This window comes from Triturus cristatus, chromosome 1_2 (genome assembly GCF_964204655.1).
Source record: "Triturus cristatus chromosome 1_2, aTriCri1.1, whole genome shotgun sequence".
Classification (NCBI taxonomy): domain Eukaryota; kingdom Metazoa; phylum Chordata; class Amphibia; order Caudata; family Salamandridae; genus Triturus; species Triturus cristatus.
The window spans coordinates 108,522,128-108,535,456 of record NC_140580.1 but is presented as its reverse complement, the minus strand read 5'-3'; positions in this window follow the sequence as shown (position 1 = coordinate 108,535,456).

The following is a 13,329-nucleotide window of genomic DNA, read 5'->3' as shown; positions in this document are numbered from 1 at the left end:
CCCTTTTCTACCGTTAACTGGAAGGAGGTTGAAAGCACAAAAAATAGCAAAAATAGGGTATGTCCCAGAAAAATGCCAAAACTGTGTAAAAAATGTTGGTTTTCTAACAAAAGTCTGTCATTCCCTAAAAGCTGGAGAAATTGTGATTTCAGCCCCACAAACCCTTTTTTGATACCATTTGCAGAGAAAAACCCAGAAGCTTTCATTTGCAGCCCGTTTTTCACATTTTTCACAAAAAAAAAAAAAAATTGCTGTATTTTGACTAATTTCTGTGACCCCTCTAGGAGAATCCACAAACCCTGGGTACCTTTAGAATCCCCAAGATGTGGGAAGAAAAGGACGCAAATTTGGCGTGGATACCTAATGTGGTCAAAAAGTTACAGGGGCCTAAGCGCGCACTACCTCAAATAGCCCAAAAAGGGCTTAGCACAGGAGGGGAAAAGGCCTAGCAGCGAAGGGGTTAATCAATTTGTTCGTTATGTTTCTCACATTTCTTTTCATCCTCTCTTCAACATGAATTTTATTCTTGGCTCCACACGCGGAATATTATGCCATTTTCCAGGTTTCCCATGCTTTAGCTGTGCCCCTCCGGACCTCTTGCAAAAAACACGACTGATGCATGATTGGTCCAAGACAGTGTTTTATTAAAAATACCCAATGCATTTCGGGCAACTAGTGCCCTTCGTCGGGGATCACTGTAAACGACAATAAAACAAATAACCATTGCTATATTGACTATTATTATTCAGCTTAAATAATCCATCACCAACAATACATTTACAATCTGCCAGAATGCCATGTTAATATACTAACCCTCTCGTGTTCCCCCATATTGAATTCCTACGTGAACTATGCAAATGATGGTTCTCTGGGCGTCTTGCCAAATATTCCTACTGTTACACCGTGTTAATACCTTAACCCCTTCCCCCCTCTACTCCTCCACAACCATCATCTAACTTTTCTTTAAAACAGTTTCAGTGCCACACATCTCCCCGTGAAATTCTATACAATTCTGTCCCTCCACTTCCCTTCACGCTTTGCTCAACCTTCCTGTCAACTAGAATATTCTCGATCTAACTCATTCATACACTTAGACTCAACCTACTACCCCATATCTAATCAGAACATCTGACTTCTTTCATATTTTTACAATCATCTTGTGCTATGAGTTGCCAAAATCCACAATAACAGGTCAGTTTCAACCCTGTTTGAACTTCACATCGCACCAATTCACGTACCTGCCGCAAACACTGAAACTCTTCCATCCCCTTCACGGTTCGAATGATAGTTGTCAACAACTGTGGCATTGGGGATAACCAGGGAGGTGAATACAATTGTGTAGTGTTCCAATTACACAGCTTAACAAAATGTTAGGGGGTAGCTCTGTGACATCAGGAGGGTTGTGATTTACCTAAACCTGCTGCCAGTAATTTGCTGTAGGTTCCCGTCCTTGTTTAGATGCATGCTTGTTTCAAATGAATTCATTATTTCTACCACCACCAGGTGAGATCCCATTTGGATAAGCTCACTTATTTGTGTATACATGTATGTTTTACATAGTACAGATGGACACTCACAACAGAGGAGTGTTGTTGCTCGCAACCTTCCTAGGTGAAATGTCAATAGGCCATCACTTGCAGGAGACTATGTGTGGTTGTGAGCCTGCCAACATGGCCATTGGGGCCAGACACCAAGTGTCATCTTTTATTTACCATGACAATGCTATTGTCAGGGGAGGATACCATTTGGTGTGGTTTTTATCAGGGTAGACCAGGGCACAATTCGAGGTTACACATGGGTAGAAGACGTCCACCCACTATTTTCAAAGGGTGGACACCGTATCCCCTTCCAAGAAGTTGGACCGCACAGAAATATGCTGAACTGACTTTCAGACACTGGGACACATTCAGCAGTGTCTGCATGTTCTCTGCTTTTATTCCGAGCAGCAATCTTACGGTGCAGGCGGCGAGGCAGCTTTGTTATTTTAAATTCCAGCTGATCCCAAAACAAAGGCTGAAGTTAAGGGGCCATCAGGCCTCCTCTTGATTGAGTATCCCGGCCAGGAGTTATCTGGAACTTCACACCCAGCTGCAAATGCAATGGAGGGGAAACAAAGTACTCACAGCTTGTTATTACTTCACTGGTACTTAAGAGAGGCATGCTTTTGACTTTGTACAGTTTCTGTATGTAAGACATATGCATGAACTGTAAGAAAATCAAATGTGTTGGTCTGCCCCAGTAATTACACAAACAACAATTTAAATACCACTATTTTGTTTTATTTTTTTAGAGCGCTACTCAGCCCAATCCAGGGTGTCTGAGTGCTTTACGACACATGTACACATTATAAATTGCCAATAAATCATATGTATTTATTTAAAAGTTTTATATAGCGCGAACAAGACCACGAAGGGTATCAAAGCGCTTCACAATAATAGGAGGGGGAACAAAGTAGGGGAACGTTGAGGTAAGAGAGGCTAACATGTTGAGCTAATAAAATTGTACAAATATGCAAGCAGAACATAACTTAATAAGGTAAGGCAAAACGTTACTTAATAGGTAAGGCAGAGAATCATAGGCATTACAATTGTTAAGAGAAAAAAAAAAGGGGCATTTCGAGAACAGGCGAGCCATGATCCAATTAAGGCAGGAACTTCTTCATTAGGATTGTTTTTACTTCATGTTTGAATGCCGCCGTGTAGGGGATTCAGCGAATTTCCGGTGGGAGAGAGTTCCAGATCTTAGGTGCCGCACCCGAGAAGGCTCTGAGTCTTGTTTTCTTTTTGCGAAAGGTGTGCGGTTTGAGTAGCAATGAGTTTGCACTTCTGGAAGGTCTGCCATCACCTGATAATTCCAGTTTTTGATTCAGGTATCCAGGTATTTGAAGTGGAGGGCTTTGTGCGTCAAACAAGCAATCTTTAAATGTATTCTTGCTTCGTAGGGTAACCACTTTAGAGATCTTAAGGCTGGGCAAATGTGCACATTTCTTTTTGGGTCAATGATCAGTCTAGCAGCGGCATTCAGTGAAGCCGTAGGCGGGGCTAAGGTATATTTGGGGAGGCCACAGATCGTTGCACTTCCATAGTCTAGCCTCGGTAGCACAAGTGCTTGTACCACCTGCTTGAAGTTCTCTTGAGGGAGGAATGGTTTTAGGTTTCTAAGAATCCTTATTTGGTGATTCGCACCCTTGCACATCTTACTAATATTTTTCATCATGTTCAAGTGTGCGTCAAGGGTGATTCCAAGAGAATTTGCTGAGTCGATGATAACCGGGGAGCAGTTGAAGGTAGTGAGGTGTTTCAACCAGAGGTCAATCTTGAGGGTGTGCTTAGGAGGGGAAATGAGAAGGAATTCTGTTTTGGTGGTGTTCAGCAGGAGATGGTTTTCAGTTAGCCAGTTTTGGATAATTGTCAAGGAGGAGTTGAGTGAGATGAAGTCTTCAGAAGAGTTGATTTCCAGATACAGTTGTGTGTCATTCGCATACATATGATAAAGAATGTTCATGGATGATAGAACATTCGCTAGTAGTTCCAGGAAAATATTAAGGAGTTTAGGAGAAAGGGCAGAACCTTGCGGAACCCTCATGGAAACTGCAGACGGATGGGATATGGTATGGTTCACCTTAACTCTTTAGGCTCTATTGTGAAGGAAGGAAGATAACCATTGCAGTACGAAGCCGGAGAGGCCCATCCTGTGTTCCAGAATAGCTAAAAGCTTGTTGTGATTAACCGTGTTGAATGCAGAAGAAAGATCAAGGAGGATTAACAGGCAGGATTCATGATGTTCTAGCATGTTTAAGATATCATCAATGATGAGAATAATTGCCGATGTATGTAAATCGATGCACTGGATGTATTACGTAAGACAGTGAGGGTTACAAGGTAAAGGAGTCACATGTCCTTCAAACCTTACTGTGCTATATTAGAAGGATTACAGTTTATGAACTGCAGTAACAAAAGGATCTGGGTGTTTAATAGCAGTAACCCACTTACCCATCTACATAAAAAAATCATTCATCTGCATGTCACACGATGTGCTTTGCAGGAGACACAATAACCCTCCATGCTACTTTGATTCAAAACTGGGACTATACAAAACACAGATCTCTCTAGAAAGTGCATTAACCTCCAGAGTTATCTTAGCATTATTATTATAACCTGATATTTACTGGGCGCACAAAGGTCTATGCAGCCGGTGCCTTAACCCCATAAGATATTTTAAAATGCAGACTTTGCAACCAATTAAGTGGAACAGATTTACTGCCACATTTCTCCTTGTTGCTTATTTCTTTGTGGCATAGTTTTAAAAAATAAATGTCTAAGTTACGACCCAGATTTGCATTGGGGTTGCGTCACTTTTTTGACTCAACTCCGATGAAAATCTAATTTGTTAAATATTGTATTACACTCATATGTAATCATGATAGAACTGCTAACCACATGTATGAGGTCTTAAGATCTGATGTCACTTCCTGTAAGTTAATGAGTTGTGATGCCACTTCCTGTGATGCCACATACCATGTCATGCTACATGATGTCACTTGCGGTGATGTTACGCGCAATGATGCCACTTGCAAACTGCTTTAGTTGGTTAGTCCTCCCCCAACTTCAAATGGATTGGTATTTTGCGACTGGTGGGTTTAGTGCCTGATACAATCTTTGCTACCTATGACACTGGTATCCATGCACATTTCCAAGTCCTACATGTGGTAGAATTTATCTTCCTACAGAATAATTAGTATGCAGTCGTATTCCGCCACACAAAAAGATGCCTTTGCAGGATATTTGTGCCTCAAAATTAGCAGTGGGCAAATGGTTTAGCCACACCTTTGAGTTGGGTGTTTTTGGTAGTCAGAAGGTTGCAGAATAGCTTTGCCTGAGGTGTAGCTAAACCGACATGGACCGTCTGTGATATAGATTTCTTGCAGATGTGTATCATGGGCGAGAGATTCTGTCCCGGGAAATCCTGACAATTGCCGTTCAAAAATAGGGGATGCGGACAGGGTGATGGTGTGACAGTCGTGGCTAGGGAAATGGTAATGGCAGCAGGGATGAGAGAAAATGCCATGGGTGATACTCTACCCTCGGGCCAAGGCCAGAGACAAATGATTATCTCCAGTGACCTAACACTAAATTTGAGCCCCCTGGCAGAATGTGATGAGGGCCCCTGAATCTCCCATATCTCACAGATAGTCATAGGCTATCACATTATGCTGTATGAGATCCCCCAAATGGCAGGGCTCCCCTGCACCACAGGGGCTGCAGGGGCCTGTGTTAAACCCCCAATTTAACACCCAGCAGCATCATTTTACCTGTGCTTTACAGGGCTTTGGCAGCCTCTGTAACACTTTCTTGCTGCATTAGAGGGTCACTAAAACTGAATGGGCCCGATTCACAGAACTAACTTAAGACAAAATCCTAAACTTACTACCATTTTGGTATTCACAGAAGCCACTTACTCATTTTGGTATTCACAGAAGGCACTTACTCATTTCGGTATTCACAGAAGTTAGGAGTCCTAACTTTAGGACTCCTAAATGCCTTCTGTGAATACCGAAAGTCTTAAAGTTAGGAATTTTCTCAGTTTAGGAGTAGTAAAGCTAGGAGTCCTAACTTTAATACTCCTAAACTGAGAAAAATCCTAACTTTAAGACTTTCGCTATTCACAGACGGCATTTAGGAGTCCTAAAGTTAGGAGTCCTAACTTTACTACTCCTAAACTGAGTAAAATCCTAACTTTAAGACTTTCGGTATTCACAGAAGGCATTTAGGAGTCCTAAAGTTAGGACTCCTAAATTCTGTGAATACCGAAATGAGTAAGTGCCTTCTGTGAATACCAAAATGAGTAAGTGCCTTCTGTGAATACCAAAATGGTAGTAAGTTTAGGATTTTGTCTTAAATTAGTTCTGTGAATCGGGCCCAATATCTTTAAAAAAAATGCAGCTTTGAACTTTGCAAAGCTTGCAGGGTTTTTTCTTTTATTTTTTAAATGTAGTGATTCTGAGTGCTTTGCAAATTCACACAATTTGGCAACTCACCCAATTTTTTATTGGACGTTTCACTCTCCTTTATATTTAAAACGTTGCCAATTTAACAAGGCTTCTGATTTTGACGAATTTAAAACAAAAATTCAGTTCTGCCAGATTCGCTATGAGAATGCAATATGAGAATATTATTTTCGTTGCTGATATTTTCGACTGTGCCTTTTTATGTTACCACTTCACTCTGAATGAGGTTGTTATATTCAGTTTTCCACTATAGCAGCAAAAAGAGCATGAACTCGGGGTTCTATTAAGTTTCACACATAGTCATACATTTCCTTTACATTTTGTGGGAAAAATAATTTTTCAGAAAACGTCAGTGTACACATAACAATTATATGATAAGCGAAACCAAGTTCAGAATATACTACTTCCCAAATGTAAATTACACTTGAAACATCTTTCTAAAGCATAGTATAAGTATTATAGGTTCAGAAAATACACACCTGAAAAATAATGTACATTTTTAGTTTCATGATAGACAGGAGTCAGCTGGAAATTGCACAGCTCCCATAGTTGAAAAAATAAATAATTGAGGGGCAGTGTCAGAAGAAAATGTTTGCTAGTGCTGCAGGGGGACTTTCAGTGTAATGGAGGAAATGCATTTAAAAACAAACTTAACCAATTGAAAAGGTTTAGTTTTTTAATACAAATGTATTTGAACTTACTTTATAGATAATAGTAAGTAGTTTAAAAAATATGAACAACATTATATTTTTTAAATACAATATTGCAGTTAAAATCTATTAATTTATTTTTAATATAAATACTAATAAGACAGAAATATTTAATTGTAATAAATATAACAATGTAAAAATAAAAATCTCTATGTATATATACATATGTGTATATAAAATAAAACATAATATTCATGCAACCCTGTAAATTAATTTAACAATAATTTATCAACAATTCATTCTTAATCCCCTCTATAAAATACATATAAAGCTCAAACTAAATAAGTAGCAAGCAATGTAAAAATAAATATGTATTAACTGCAGTCCTACATACACTAAATATATTGGAGTAAGTGCAGGCATACATATTCTAACTCAAACCCAAAGTGTTGAAATTACCTGAAAATTAGTGGAATTTACTATTCTAACCTGACTCTAACAATAATTTGAGAAAACGCTTAAATTAAAGAAGGTACAGCAGCGGGGTCCATAAGCAAAAGGATGGGGCGAGTGGGGTCACGCAGGAGGCGTTGCATGGGGGGTTGGGAATACAATATAAAATAAAATAAAACTTACCTTTAGCAGCTGGCCGCCTCGGGCATCGTGCTGCTTCTCCTCCTCTTCCTAGGTGAAGTCCCAGCAGCCCCTGGGACGGACTCCCATCCAATGCCCATGCTGCAGCACAGGGATTGGTCTGAGCAGGCAGGAAAGACGTCCTGCTCAGACCAGGGAGTCTGTGGTGTTTCTCCAGCCCGGCTGCTCAATGTTTGGTTTTATTCGAGCATAGGACAGGCTTCCACATTTTGAGACAGTAAAGTATATGATTATCACCTATCGTAATAGGTGAACGACCTTTACACCGTGGTATGTTTACATCGCAGTCATTACAACGCAAGTCATTACAATGACTTGCGCTGGATGGCGCTATACACTAAGGAATAGTATGAATTACTATTCCAACACCTTCCCTGCTGTTATGTAGGCTGAAGTTGGAATAGTAAATCATACTATTCCTAAGTCCAGCGCCCTTCAGCGCAAGTCTTTGTAACGACTTGCGTTGTAATAACTGCGATGTAACATACCGCGGTCTAACGACCGCGTTGTAACATCACATAGTCATACTAATACAATGTTAACAGTTACCACAGAGATTCTCAGTTGTCTCCACCTTATGGATACATAAAAAACTCAAACGAGCTTTGGATGAATATGCTGAATACCAATTTCATACCAACGAAGGAGTGAACCTGATGATGAAGCATGCCACCTACTGTGGATGAGCAGTCGTCCTTATTTACAATAATAACACTTGAACAAGATTTTTTTTTAAGTTCAAGAAAAGGTTTATTGAAAAGATTAATATGATCATAAAAACAATACACTTGAACAATATTTGATCTAGAAGTCATTCTAATAATAAACCTATACAGTTTTGCATGCAATTTAAGGCTCGTGATATACAGTGTGTGTTTTCAATCGAACCTGAGCCTGTAAGTCCTTTGTTGTTAGATATTAGTGATAACGAAGCTGTACTTCATTAGGCTCTATAAAATTCCTCTCATTCCCCCAATTGTGGTTATATGTTTTATATCCTGCCGGTACCAGGGAGACCCAACTAAAGGCCTGTTGGGAACTCAACACCTCTCACTCACAGATAGTTCTTGTATCAATACTCAAGCCACTCTGTCCTTACTCCTACCATTCACAGATAGACAGACATCACACACTTACCTGCCTATGCAACAACAAATGACCCTTACTTAACCACATTACATTTAAAATAATTTAAACAACACCTAATAAACTTACATAGTAACATATGTTAGTAAATGTTCTCTTCTCTCTCTCCTCCTCAAAGAGTTTATCCTAAAACAATTAAGGGCAAACCTCCTAGAGTTGTCGAAACTCGCTGCCAGAAACTGGTGCCCTAAGCGAACAGCGCGTTCAGCAACACCAAATATTTATTTCACTTTAATTGTTTTAATTTGATGTACTATTTGGTGCCCTGCTTAACTTGCCGCCCTGGCCGACCTCCTAATCATCCAATAGGGATGGGCCACTCCTCGCTCCTCTGTCCAATGCCCTTAAGGTTTTTCAAGCCCTAGCTTGTGTTAATGGACCAGCATCCACCAGCAGTCAATGCGGATCCTACTCCTTGTCCAAAGACCCTCATCGATGTCTTCTGCAGAGAGTTCTGGGAACAATTTTGAATCCACAGTTTACTTGTCTTTGACTTCAATATTGCATCACAATCATCCTTAATCTCAAAATCCAGACTCTGTGTTTCCTCCTCCCATTCTTATGCCGACATAAGGATGATGTCCTCAAAAGTAGTTCTGTCCCTGTGACATGCTTACACTTAGCATTTCAACAACCTCTTCTGAGTACCACGGAGATATTGCAGGTCTGGCTTGACCGAGCATCTGTCTACGAGACTTATTGTTACCAATTATTTGAATAAATTACACACAGATTGGGCTTTGTCTCCGCCCATCAGAGTATCACTCTCGCACCCCGTGCTATTGGCTATTTGTTGTATCTTTCCACCTCCAGGAAGTTATTCCAATGTCATGCAAGAGGGACTATTTTGAAACTGAAAAATTCACTCATCAATTATCGCATTAACACATTCAATTATTATCTACTGCAGGCAGACTAAACAAAAATCAATATTTTTTGCTACTCTTTTCCAGCACTGGCAAATTGAATAGGACCGGATTTAATATAATCAAACAGGATTTGTGCATGCAATGCATATAACCAGCATCTTTGAAACCCTAAGTTTTCGGGCTTTGGGACACAAAACTAAATGTATTGGCTTTGCAAATGCTTGTTAAGAAGGGTTCTTATTGTCGTCCTGCTCCTTTTCACCAATACTTCTTCTTCACCATTGATGCCCTCATCTTTGTTGCAAAAAACCCTTATTGCAAACAGACTAATGACTGGTGTCTTTGCACGAATACATCCCAACACATTACTGTGCTTAGTTTCGGACGCACCGTTCTGTGGTCACTTGACCCCCAGGGGCAGACTTACAAGCCCCTTGCGCCCCTTTTGCGTCATTTTTAACATGGGAAAAGTGACGTACGGGTGGCGCAAGGGGCTTGTAAATCTGCCCGTCAGTCTCTACCTATACCAACCTGGTGCAAAGTCGGTCTCTTTCACCGGCTGCTTGAAGAGCTGTACTTGAAGGAATCTAGAATATCTCTGCTGCCAGCTTGCAAGAGTCTGCATCTATGGGTAAGTTGCTTTCTTCCATGATCAAAAGCTCTATTTTATGAGCAATCATCAACATTGAGTCCATTGAATCTCTATCCAAGGAGCTTCTATATCACCCTGAATGGCACCCCCTATCTTCCACATCCCCTGATGTTCTGTACCTACTTGCTGTAATCTTATTCTCGAAATAAATATCCCCCCCCCCCCAAACCAGGTTGTAAAATTGAATAGCTTATCAAGAGCAAAAGCATAATTTGAGGACACTCACTGGCAGTATGATGCTCCTTCGGGAAGCAAGAGACATTGAGCAGCAACCAGCTCTCATGAAGCAAGACCCTAATTATGGAAACTAGCAGATGCTTGTCTTAGTGTATGCATCTTCTGAGGATTGCTATACATGCCACATACTGTCCCTGCATGAAGGGCAGGTCCATAAACACGACAATCGTGTTGTTGTTTGACTTACGGCGTCAGGCGAGGTTCAGCTCATGTTAATTGTTTGTCTGCTGTATATAAAATATGTCAAGCTTTGCTTCAAATCAGTCAAGTCACCCCTCCATTATCGCTGCATACATAATGCAGGAAATACGGAGTCAAGCGTTCATGTCTCACCTTCGCCTAATGAGGCTCCTTCGTTAGCAGGTGCCTGAAACAGAAGGGCGTGTTAGCATCATCCGCAGGTAATTAGCAGCACCCGCACACTTCAACAAGCAAAGGCTTCTCATCTCACTCATGGCATTGACTTCAATTTTGCATGATGGCTGCTCTCCATGTCACAAGAGTTTCATTTGTGGACTTCTTCAAATGCCGTAAACCTCTGAGGCTGGAATCATGGTTATCCTCAAACTCAAAGTAGACCGAAACCTATTGTCATGCAGGGCCAGTCTAATGTCCAATGGTCAACAGAACCTCACTAGGAGCAAATGTATTGTGAAATAATCAAATCAAAAAGAGAGTTAATTTGTGCTGTGTGTTTGAGGCCGTGCAAGAGAAGTCTGTGTGTAATATACCAGGTGACAAGTTTGAATCCTGGGACATGCACAAAGCCCCTGTCCAACTAAGCTCAACAAAATAATAGTTTGTGTAGGGCCTGCTTTATATAGATTCTGTGCTATGATTGGAGAGGCCAGCAACAGCCTAGGAAATACCTCAGCTAATGTTGGAAAACATATTGGAGAAGACATTTCCTGGCATTAAAAGATGTCATTTCCACACAGTATAGAGTTGGTCTCATTTTCTTGTTGTAAAATTTATTATGTTCTTTTTGACAATGATGACTTGTTCATACTCACCAGGAGTGGGTCAGATTGTGACCAATCATATACTAAGGAGGTTCTGCTAATTGTACCCTGTAATATATAACTTGCTTATATTGTGTTTCACAAAGTCTAGGGAAAAGGGATGGAATGTAATAAGAGGCCGATGTATCCCTGTTGCAACTGGACGATGCCATTGACACCTATGTGCATATAGCAGCTGGCAATATTAGACTCACTCACCTTTCTTCCTCTTTGCTGTGTTCATCAAGACTGAATCCTTCCGATGCATATAATCAATGAGAATGAATCACGTAAGTCGTTTCTCAACAGTCTCAAAAAGATTGTGATGGAGACCCTCAACCACACTAGCATATTGTGTGGTATATCTTGATTCTCCGCTGGTGTGGTTAGGTGGATAGCATCATCATCGGGTCTTAACATCTGAGTGTCCAGTTCTCTGGGGGCTCCGCTGTCCTCCACCAGGAGGGAGACTGTCTGGTTCACGGCAATTGTGAGTGATGAAATGAATAGAATGATCTCCTCTCCTGTGTGTTGTATCTTCATTGTGCTAGATATATGTTAAATGCTGTTGACCATTGGTTTGGACATGTATCTTCAAGTTCTAAGTGTCTTTGCAAATATTGTCCATGTCCTGACACATAAAACACGTCTACATGCTGACTGTCATGCTTAGGAAGTCGATTACTATGATAAGTATTTTGAAATGTTCTTAACACCTCTATCTTATTTTCACTCACAATGGGCCTGATTAGGAGGCTGGCGGTCCACAGACTGCCAGACTCACTGTGGTGCGGCAGTGGCAGTCCAGCCACCGCCGCACCGGCAGTCCTACTGCCCTATTACAAGCTAGGGCGGTTGGACCGCCATTGCTCCACTGCAACCACCAGAGATCAGAGATCCCTGGAGTGGTGCGGTGGTTTTGAGTCCATAATATGCTTGGCAGGATTGCCTCAGTCCCACCAAGTATAATCCGAGTTTCCTCACTGCTATGGTTTTCATGGCAGTTCCTACTTCATGAAAACTGTGGCGGAGAAAGGGGGCCCTACAGGGCCCGCTGTTGCCTTAGGGCAATGGTGTGCATCCAGGGGGGCACATGTAATGCACCTCAGCACCTGCACGGCATGGACTGCACCAGTCCATGCCGTGCAGGTACTGTCTTTGATGTTCCAATTGCTGCGCCTATTTCACAGGCACCCCCGAGCACCAAAGAACGGCCTGCAAGCGACATAAAAGTCGTAATCTGGCATGCAGTGAGCACACAGATTTGGCGATGCAGGAGCAGGGCGGCAGCGTTGCGGTCCCGCTCCCACACCACCAAACTCATAATCAGGCCCTAAATTGCAAAGTTACAAACTTATGATCCTATTCTCTGGCATATATTCAGCCCTATGTAGGTTGTGACAGTGCCACTATGTTTGACACTCACACATACATTTGTCCTTTTAACACCTTTGATATCCTTGCTTGCCTACATGACGTTAGCACAGCCTTTGATTTGTTCACCTAATTTAGCATGGCTCTTTGCTTAGTGCATGTAGTGAATTCCCAACTAATGTTTTTTGTATGGCAAGGTGTCATGCTGAATTTAGATTGACACATGGGTATGGCTATGTAGGATGTTTATATATGGAACAAGCTGATGTAGATATAAGTAACGTTCTACTATAGACCTATACACAGCACGTTAAGAGTTCACATGTATGTATATGAATTTGCCTTTTAGGTGATTCAGTACTTATATGCCTTGATTATGACATCATAGATGTGGCAAGAGAGTGTTGAGTTTGGGATCCTGAGTACACTGTGATACCTTACCCTAGTTGCATTTTATTCTATGGTATTTACTGTTGTATGACATGTTTGACAGCATATTGATTGACTATGTCAGTTTTACATTGATGGACTGAGATGCAGAAAATGTTAGCAACTTGAGCCATAAAACTGGTCATCTATCCTATTGATGAATAATGTCAATGTGGGTTGATAACTATGTGTATTTTTGGACCTAGACTGTAAGAATGGATGAGACATATGTGTACTTTGTACATTTGATATCACAAAATACCTGGATTTGACATTTACACATGAATTGAGGCTACACTTAAAGTGGATG